This window comes from Aulostomus chinensis, chromosome 21 (genome assembly GCF_037954235.1).
Source record: "Aulostomus chinensis isolate RoL2024-O1b breed Wild chromosome 21, RoL_Achi_v1.0, whole genome shotgun sequence".
Lineage (NCBI taxonomy): Eukaryota > Metazoa > Chordata > Actinopteri > Syngnathiformes > Aulostomidae > Aulostomus > Aulostomus chinensis.
In genome coordinates, this window is record NC_141340.1 from 22,594,717 (window position 1) to 22,604,897 (window position 10,181).

Consider the following 10,181-nt stretch of genomic DNA (forward strand, 5'->3'; position numbering starts at 1 on the left):
GAGTTGCCGTGAAACAGCGGAAGAATCAACGAACTTTTCACATTGATACATCTGAACGTGAGCGTCAATACTGGCGTACGCAAGTTTTTCTTGCGTAAACTGCGTTGATACAAGAGGCCCCAGTTCTGCGTGCACTGCTGCTTGGAAGCCACCATTTTTATTAAGTGAGGAAACGTCACTGCGCATTTACGTCAAGACAGAGCATGCGCAGAAGGAACACAGCCTGACAGCATTCCGTTTCACCGTTTACATGACAAGATTTTACATCTGATCGGTTTGGGAAAAGGAATATTCTACCCCTGTGAAACCGAATGAAATTCCATTCTCTCAGGCCTCTTTATTCGGACTGAGGTGTTTATATGGAACATTTTTATTCGGTTTGGGCTTCTAATCCGATTCTATTTTTGAATATTAGGCTCAATGTAAACCCAGCTACTGACAACCACACGACCTCCTAAATGCTGAGAGTTTTGATTTGACAAGTAAATGTTTGAGGGCTGACACTGGCATGTTTTGGTGTCACTGTGAGCTGCACTTGATTCCGGGTTGGGACTCGACGAGAGCAGTCGCACTCCTCCTCTCTTCCTCCTCCTCTTCTTTTCTGTCTGACTGTCCCATTCTTTGTCTCAACTTCTATCCAACGCAGCTGTGAACTCTCCACCTAAAACTAATCATAGAATTGATCAGCTGGTCTCTCAACGCTATTGACACCATATTTTCGACAAGGAAATCAGGATCGGAGGAGCCTGCCTGCCCTCACGGAACCCAACCTGCGGGCTACGTCTTCGATTCCTGGGGGAGATGACGTGTCGCGTGCTTGACGCCACTCTCCGTGGAGGACATCAGAGACCTCTACTTATTTGGGTTCATGGTTGTGGGGCTTCTCCTCCTCGGACTTGGAGGTGCCCTCACATACCGCAAAATTGGCAAGACGATGGCTGCCATCAGATCTGGATCTCCACAACTGACCGTCATTTACAACGCAATTATTGAGGCTGGCAAAGCGGGGCAACAACAGACTCATGAACTGAAACGCAACATGGAAACCATCTCAGAGCAGTTGGCCGCTCTGCGTAGAGAGGGATGTTGAAGACCAGAAAATATAATTTTACATTTTGGATTGGACTGAAAGAGAAGATGGATTGGAATGTGTGCTCTCCTGCCTTAACCCAAACACAGCAACCTTATCGGCTACTGAAGGTCATCTGCCCCATTGTTTATCCTCCAGGAGAACTCCATCTGCCTCGGTGACGCAAATGGTACGTACTATCCTCCCCTCCCCCGTGTGTTCCCGACCCCCGCCTCTGCCCTTGCCACCTCCCTTGGGGTGGCAGCGCCGACCTGACTGCAGCCTGCCTCGCCCGGGCTTGGCGGCGCTACTCATGAGAGCAATGCCTCACTCTCACTTGCCTCCATTGGGACAAGAGACTGTTCAAGTTTATCGTACATACACAACAAATGTATATGTGCTGTTGTTAATTCTGAAGTGTACCATTATTACTATCAATCTGTAATAATTGTGACTGGTTGTGATAGCTGTTTCAGGCATTAAGTGTGTTATGAAATTTCGCCCTGGGCTCGATCCCTTGGTGACAATAATCACATCTTGACTCTTGACTTGAGTCACACAGAAGGAGCATTTCAAAATAAATAAAACAACTCTGCTTCTTAAAAAAAGACACAAATTTCTGTCCATGCAAACTTGCAAATGGCTTCATCGTTGTTAAATCGCTGCTTCACGATGTGAAACAACGACAATGAACCAACAACAACTGACGGCTCTTATGTGCTTTAAATCTGCATTCAGTTTTCTGCTGTGTTGGTTCCCTGTCTGGCAGCTGCAATCAGTCAATCATCAGGACGGGGTGTGATAGGTGTGCATGTTGCTCCCTGGCCAGGTTCAGTAACTGCAGAATAAAAATCACATTGGAATCTACAGGGAAGCGTTTTTGTTTCATTTCCAGCATGTTTCTGTCAGCAGTCAGCACTGTAAAAGAGCCCAACAGGACCTGTCAACGTCTGTCAAAGGTGCACAGAAAGAAGAAGCCGGTGCCTGGCTGTGTTAACAGAGAGAACAGAGAGATTCACACGTTCCCACACCGTCTGTATGGTTACATTAACACAGTTTAACTCCAGTGGTACATCTTATGCTAATAGAGTTCAGTACAGGAAGCACTGAGTTCTGGGACCCTGGGGATTATTACAACTGTACCTGTATAAATTTTTACTGTGTGTAGCTTTTTTAGCCCAGTGTAGTCGTCGTGTGTAGTAGTTTGACTCACATCACATGCAGAAGTAGATGTCCACCTGCTGTAGAGTGTCGTTAGATGCGTGCGTGTCGTCTGAGCGGTCCAGTCTGTGACTGAGCTCTAAGCGCTCAAAGCTTCACTCTGTTTCCTCCCAGCAGCAGTCTCATTGGTCCTTTCAACATGATAAGGGTAGGGGTGCCGAACCTCGGTACTTTTATAGTACCGACTGAAATGCCTCAGTACTTCCAGGTACCGAAAATGTCTGTGTTTTTTGGTGCCAATTTTCAGTACTTGCGAGGTAAAAAGCGAAGCTCTAATTATACTGCCGGTAGCGACTCTGGTGACGAGTGGTCTAGGATGGTAGAGGAAGGCCCCGCCTTACTTTCTCTCTGATTGGCTTACCCTGATATCCTAACTGCCAATGAGAGGCAGAGAAGGGCGGTTCATGACTTCACCATCCAATGAACATTATACTTTGCTTCCTTTGTTCCGGTAACAGGTGTTACACATGTGTGTGTTTTGTTACCTGCATGTGTGTGAGAGAGACGCAAAAGACGGGAAGATAAGAAATGCCCCCGCAGTCAAAGGTGTGGCTCCATTTTATTAGAATGGATGCCAATAGAGCACGATGCAATATATGCAAAAAGGATGTCATGGCAAAAGACGGCAACACGTCAAATTTAATGAAGCACCTTAACGTGCACGGGATACATATGAGAGCAGAACGTTGCACGGTGTTTGATGTTATGAAGGGAAGACCGCAGCCTTCCTCATCCCAGCCTTCAAGTCCACCTCTCGTGGTTATGCCTCTTTCGAAATCTCTACCGCCGGAGAAATCCTCCTCAGCAGAGAAAACAGATGACAGGGCGGCCGCCATGTTGGGGACATCTTCAACAGGTAAACTAACTTTAAGCTAACACAACTGATTTGCCGTATCCATCAAGTCGGCCAGCGCTAGCGTGAACTGTTGCTGTTTTTTTCTCCTTACATTAGCTGCTCCTGCTGTTCATCCCGTTGTGAGGAGAACTTCTTACGAGCTTACTTACAGTAATTTTTTTTTAAATTAAATTGTTACCGAAAAAAGTACCGTACCAGAACTGGCACCGAAATCAAGGTACTGGTGAAAGGTACCCATGTCACAGTCACAGTGTGCACCAGCCTCTCCTCCTGTTGTCATCCTGCATTCCCCGGTCCTGTCAGTAAGCGTCTGCCCCACCTGCTCTTGTGTCTCACGCTGCTGATACCGCTCTCCCCTATTATGCCCCGCACACCTGACCTCCATCAGTGTGATTAACTCCTCGTGTATATATGTCTCTGTCTTCCCCTGTGTCGTCGCAGAAGTGTTGCTCGTTGTCAACCACGGAAGCCCCACAGTCACAGTAGAGTTGTTGGAATCCAAGTCAAGAGCTTCACTTCGACTTCAAAATCCTTCTGCTGACTTATAAGGCTCTCAATGATAAAGCTCCATCCTATTTGAAAGAACTCATTCGTCCCTACTGTCCCACCAGAGCACTCCGCTCCCAGAATGCAGGTCTTTTAGTGATTCCCAGTATCTCTAAAAACAGACTGGGAGGTAGAGCCTTTAGTTACCGGGCTCCTCTACGATGGAACCACCTCTCTCCATGGGTCAGAGAGGCAGACACTTTAACTACGTTTAAGTCCAGGCTTAAGACTTTCCTTTATGACAGAGCCTTCAGTTAGGACTGGTTCAGGTAGCTCTGAACCATTGATAGCTATGCTGCTATAGGCTTCGACTGCTGGGGGACACATCAGGTTACATGGAGCCCTTCCCTCCTCTCCTCTCCTCTTCTCCTCTCTCCTCCTCTCCTCCCCGCACATTTATGGAACTGTCATTACCATTACTTGTTGCACTTTGTAGTTTGGCCTTGGTGTCTCACAGTCTCTCTGTGTTTCCACAGATCCACCAGAGCTCCAACCGCCGCATGCATCGCCCCCCCCCCCCCCCAACCCCCTCCTCAGAAGCTTCCTTCTTCAACTGTTATTAACATTTCCATGTTTCCCGCATTTTGTATTGTAAACTGTTTCTTCCTTGTAACAACATCTACTGCACGTCTGTCCTCCTGGGTGAGGGATCCCTCCTCTGTTGCTCACCCTGAGGTTTCTCAGATTTTTTCCCTGTTAAAAGGGTTTTCTATGGAGTTTTTCCTCAGTCGATGTGAGGGTCTAAAGGCAGAGGATGTTGTTGTGACGCAATGTGAAGCCCTTTGAGACAAACTGTTTGAAAACAGGCTTGACAAATAAAATTGCCTTGCCTTGCCTTGTTTGTTTTGAAATTTTCATAGTCAGGTAAGAAGAAGGTATTGTTAAGATCAGTTTCAGTTTTGGAAGTTTTTTTTAAATTTCTAGTCTTAGTGTGGTCATGTTGTGATTCTTCTTTTGTTATAGTTTTTACAGCCCTCCTCCGTTTAGTGAGCGATCTTTGTTGTTTGAGTTTAGTGTTTAGTAATAGAGTAGCCAGAGAGGCATAGTTTTATGTCAGCCAGAGACAGAGAAGTCAGCTGCGCTTTACCTTTTGAATCCTTTTTGTAAAAACTTTTTCCTTTCTTGAATTTTCCCCTTTTAGATCCATACCCCTTAGCCCAGAAGCCAGAGTTTGTGTGTGTGTGTGTGTGTGTGTGTGTGTGTGTGTGTGTGTGTGTGTGTGTGTGTGTGTGTGTGTGTGTGTGTGTGTGTGTGAGAGAGGCTTCAGGAAATTTTCATAGCTTGCTCCTCTGACTTTGGTGAACAACCTAATAAAACTTGCTCCTATACTGCAATCCTGTATCTGGGTCCTCCATTGAGTCATGTCGTGACAACCCAGGCTTAGATAAGGGACATTTTTTAGTTTTCCTCTTAATGCATCAACTCTGCTGCCGTCCATGCTGGATTTAAACTGCCTGATATTCTGATTACAGGGACGTGTGAGTGATGGTGAGCTGTTCAAAGCTGTGGTTGGAGGATGCGTGCCTTCTGCCTGAGTCTGATGTTAAAGTCAGAGACTAGATAGGACGTGTCCCTCTACTCCTGAGTTTTGGACAATGTGAGCTGAAGCATATTGATTTTCTCTCTCATCATCCTCATACCGCTGAGATGTTGATTGACTGAACTGGTGTTTGTTGGTGAGCGAGCAGCAGCTGTGCTGGCAGTACAGAGGAGACAGCAGAAGAACAAGACGGTCTGTGAACAGAGACTGTGACATAACTCGCTGGTGCTTGGACTCCATGAGGACATCTACCCAGAGCAGCTGGGAGCCCAGACGCTGCTGGTGGAGTGTGGTTGGCACTGGTAGCAGACGCACCACCCTGCTATTAAACTCCCACAAGGTGCAAAGATGTAGCAGGTTCGGCTGATTTGTTGTTTATTCCCAGTGGTTTCAACTTAGATGTCGCACCATCATCAGGACGACTGGTGACATTTGGCCCAGGATTACCCTCCTTGTGCGGGTTCAGCACTACTCACGCAACTGCAACATTATCAAAACTAATAAACAATTAGGGGGGCCTCTTTTTTTCAACTGTTGTCAACATGCAAAAAAATTGTTACAGGTCGTGAGGTCTGTTTTATCCTACACAGGTAGACCTACGTACTGTGTAGTTAGGTTTGTTTTTCCGTTGTTTGTCTCCCCCTTGTGATTGCATGTAGTAATTCATCTTGTTCTCCTCCCTCAGTCGCCCCATCCAGTGTCTTGTTTTCAGGTAATTACCTGAATCGTCTGCAGCTGGCACTGCACCCAGCCCTCACCCATACATACCTGGTCTGAGCTCATTTGTTTGGTTTCAGTAAGAGAGGTGGCAGCTCTTAGATTTATGTTACTGGTCTTGGTCTTATTTTCTCCCATTTTTGCTTATGTAGTTTCTGTTGCTTTATATTATTGCCTTCTCAGTTTACCAGCCTTTTCGGTAACTTTTGTAAATATATACTTTTGGTCTTTTATTTCAGCGGGGCGCAGGATGGAGAGGTAGGGAGCTCAGGTAGACACTTGCAGGTTTGCGGGTTTACATCTTTCACATGTAGCTCACTCTCTGTATCAGCGCATCAGGTAGCACAGCGATGCGAACCCATATATTTAGGGCTCCTTGCGCCTGTCAAGGGGGTTTAACTCAGGGGTTTTGGGAATGTTTTTCAGTTTATAGCTTTAACTTTTGTTTCCTTGGGTGTTTTTCTGTTTCTTTAGTGGTCGCTACCTAGCTCAGGGTGTGGGTACTTGTGTCTCTGCCCTGTGTCGCACGCTGTTGGTATGAATAAGTTATTATGTATAGTAGTAATTTGGTGTCCGTGCCTCTTGCATTCCCCCTCTTATGTTATGCTGACCATTGAGGTGAGTGTAACAAACTGTCTCAACAATCTCAATCGTGCTGGTTCATCCGCACCATTGATGAGACACTATGATGACTCAGTGCGACTAGATTCAGGCTGGGACCGTCAGTGTTTTTGGGTCTGTCTATTTCTGTAGCAGCAAACACAAACTGAGGATGATTTTCACCAAATGTGGTGGAGGGAGTGCAGCATTGGCCAAGGAAGAACCCATCATATTTAGCTGCTGTTTTAAAGTGGCTAAAAGTAGTTGCTGGTTTTCGTCACATTGGGTTTGGCTGATTAGGTTGACAAGCCAGCACGCTGTCAAACAAATATCATAGTTGCTAGCTCATGTGGTCTTTTTCAACAGTAGAAGGGTTTGCCGCTGCTTCTGCTGATCACTGGTCTGCTTCGTGCAGTGACGGAGGCTCCGTGTTGACGCTCTGTTGTGTGGCTGTACGGAGATCCAGTGAACAGTGTGGCCCTTCGCTTTGTTGTCCTTTTTATGTGACTGAGGTCGAGCAAATCGCATGACAGCGACCGTGGTTCTGAAATGGCTGGTGCTGCTTCAATTCCAGGAAGTTGCTGATTAATAACAGACCTTCTTCCTGTGTGTGGTCTTGCATCTCCCAGTGGTTTATAGTGCTGCAATGAGCCATTTGCTCACTGCAGGGATGCACCAAAAAAAAAAAAGAACAACCAGTAGCATACACAATAAATTCTAAAAATCCCTTAGAATGAACATCGGTGGAAAAGCAAGACAGAACAAGGCACAGCTCACATCTGAGGATGCACCAGTTGCAACCACGCACACAGAAGACCCCTGAACTCTTCAGCAGAGCATTTCAGAACTGTTTTCTCTTCCTATTTCTATCGTTTGCAGTAACACTGTCACCCAAGAATACAACAAAGACTGAAGCCACAGAACTCTGGGAAGAAAGTTTCCTTTTGACCTCAAAGGACTTGCTCCTTTGCTGCAGTCACCTGCTTTTAACGCACAGTTAGAATTTCACATCAGTGCGAACCTCCAGATAATTGCTGAAGCTTGCTGATTATTGCAGAGGATTGTGATGGTCTGTCTTTCTCTGAGGTCAATAACTTGATCCTTTGTCTAACTAACAATGTCGGCCAGTTAACTGTGGTCACACCTGGATGACACCTGTCAATCTTGTCTGGTCTTCTCCATTTAGGAAGGCTCATGAGGGCAAAGTCATTACAGATTTACTGAAGATGAAATGACGCCTGGTACAGTCAGCAGAAAGTTTGATTCAAAATACATGGGAACCTTTAGCCCGCACTGCTGCCTGGAGATGAGATCATGTGGATGGAATTGGAATGATAACAACAAAAAGGTAATTTGACATCCCATTAAAAGCCATAATACATAAGCAACTGCTCACAGATTTGTCATTTTTTTTAATTTAAAATAACATGTAATTTTTTTTTTTTGTATTGCAGGGTCCCAAGGAATGGACAGGCTCGAGTGGTGACAGGCATGTAGCGCTGCACCAGATATGAAGACAAAGGGGGCCACAGGAGAAACTGGGGCTTGCACACATTGGGCCCAGGTTGTGCACATACATGATCCCAGGCCAGCATGGACGATGCTCTCTATACGCTCCAGAGGACGCATTCACAGCTAGGCTCAGAACTTTTTGTTTGTTTGTTTTTTTTCTTTAAGTAGAAGGAGGGTTAGGGTTGCTGTTTTCTATTTTTAAACAAAAACCTTTCAAACAATGACAAGTATAATCAATTAAATTCAAAACAATGGTATTTAAGATCCTGGAGAACTTTCATTTGATAGTCATACTACTCTCTAAAAAGCTCCATATAGGCTCATCCTACACCAGGATGAGCTCCTGTCATTGTAGATGGAGTTCCAGCACTGTCATGAAACTTCCAGTGTTGTTTCTGTTTAAAATCATGTTTGTGATTTTATTGTGGAGATGTACGCTGTGTTATTTGTGGTGGCTTGATTCTTGGGATGTAGCTGCTGTAACAAAGCAATTACCAAGAGGTCACGTGATCTCTGGGTTATAAGACCTGAACCCCTCAGTGAGGGGTCACACCCTCACAGTCTATAACTCCTTGCCAGTTAGTAGGAACTGAAGAGGCCTGCTGGATGAGAGCGGCAACACTGCACTGCAGCACAAGACCTACGTCACATCAACTGTCTGAAAAGATGCCTGATAAAACTAAAAAGCCTGTGTGCAGTCGCCTGCTTTGAAGAAGTGTCTGTTCAAGGTACGTTGACAGCAGCTGAAATATCCAGAAGCCTAAACTGTCACATGATAAATGAAGAGCACTTCGTCTGCGTCTGTTTGTTGACTTGAAGCTTAACGAGTGAGCTCAACTGGAAAGTGCACCTCCAACTGGAGTTTGGGTGTCTGACAGCTGGTAGGAAGGAAAATACTGTGTACAGGTAAACTAATGTCCCCCATTGGGGTCCCCATGCCCCACTTTTGGAACCCTAGCCTAATAAAAAGGATACATATAAGCAAAGACTGGAGTGAAAATTTTGTTTTCCTCTTCATGTTAAATATGAACAGAAAAATAAAGTGTAGAGGAGCTGGTGAAATCTGCTACTTTTCCTGTTGAGCGCCAGGTTTAGTAATGTTCTAGCACTTTAGTTTTTGGAAACTTTTACAGATTTAATAAGCCGAATAACAGAAAAAGAGTCTCAGTTGCAATTAAGCTGACTTTACATGGACTGAGATGTGTTTTGGTCTTGTCATTCTCAATTGCCAAAAGAGCTCACTGATAATTGCTTTTGGCTGCTTAAATACCAACTGACTGCTGGACTACATAAGTACATTTTCAAAACAAAAAAAAAAACGAACCATAACTTTGCTGACTCTAATTGAATTATGGGGAGGTATTAACGCCGCTTTCTACATTGCCGAAGGGCCTAAGTGTTCAGTGGCAAAAGACAAACGGACCCAGTGTGGGGCCTCCTCATGGCGGAGCAGCTAGCAGAGGCCTGGTTTCTCCTCCAGGCATTGATGGAGAGGAAAACAAGGCTGATGGAGAGAGGCTGGGGACCTGCATTCATCAGGAGGGATAATGCTGCTCAGTAAGTGCTGCACGCTCAAATAACTGTCACCGGTGGGCGGCATGGCTCAGGGGTAGAATGGCCGTCTAGCAACCGAAGGGTCGCTGGTTCGATCCTCGACCCCGGTGACCATGTCGAAGTGTCCTTGGGCAAGATACTGAACCCATAATTGCTCCTGATGAGTAGGTTGGCACCTTGCATGGTAGCCTCCACCATCAGTGTGTGAGTGAATGGGTGAATGAGATGACACTGTAAAGCGCTTTGAGTGCCGCTAAGGTAGAAAAGCGCTATATAAAATTGAGTCCATTTACCGGCAGGTTCGTCACATTATTTTAAGAGCTGTCACAGCTGCCTTTCAAGGCTGAATCCATACTTGGTTGCATGACATCAGCTTCTATTGGAACAGCACAGGAAGTGATGAGGCAGAGCCAAGTAAAGTTTGTAGAGTGTGCTGGTGAGGACGAGGGAACATGCGACCAGTGTACCCATCCGACTGACCTCTGTTTCGTCCCACCAGAATCTCTTGTCTCATCTCTTAACACCTACTACCATCATAGTTTTACTATAAAATCGTGTCAATCCAA

The 10,181-nt window shown here is 45.6% G+C and overlaps 1 long non-coding RNA gene across 3 annotated transcripts; it reads left to right on the forward strand.

Moving 5' to 3' along the window:
* The first annotated feature begins 6,029 nt into the window (after window positions 1–6,029).
* LOC147242058 (uncharacterized) lies at window positions 6,030–9,036 on the forward strand. 3 transcript variants are annotated; one of them, XR_015110905.1, is made up of 5 exons: window positions 6,030–6,207; window positions 7,429–7,635; window positions 7,736–7,897; window positions 8,004–8,789; window positions 8,881–9,036. It is a non-coding gene; the product is annotated as an uncharacterized LOC147242058 (long non-coding RNA). The 3 variants fall into 3 exon arrangements; XR_015110906.1 differs by lacking the exon at window positions 8,881–9,036 and having other exon boundaries at window positions 6,030–6,220; window positions 8,004–8,323; XR_015110908.1 differs by lacking the exon at window positions 8,881–9,036 and having other exon boundaries at window positions 7,429–7,618; window positions 8,004–8,323.
* Window positions 9,037–10,181: the final 1,145 nt, after the last annotated feature.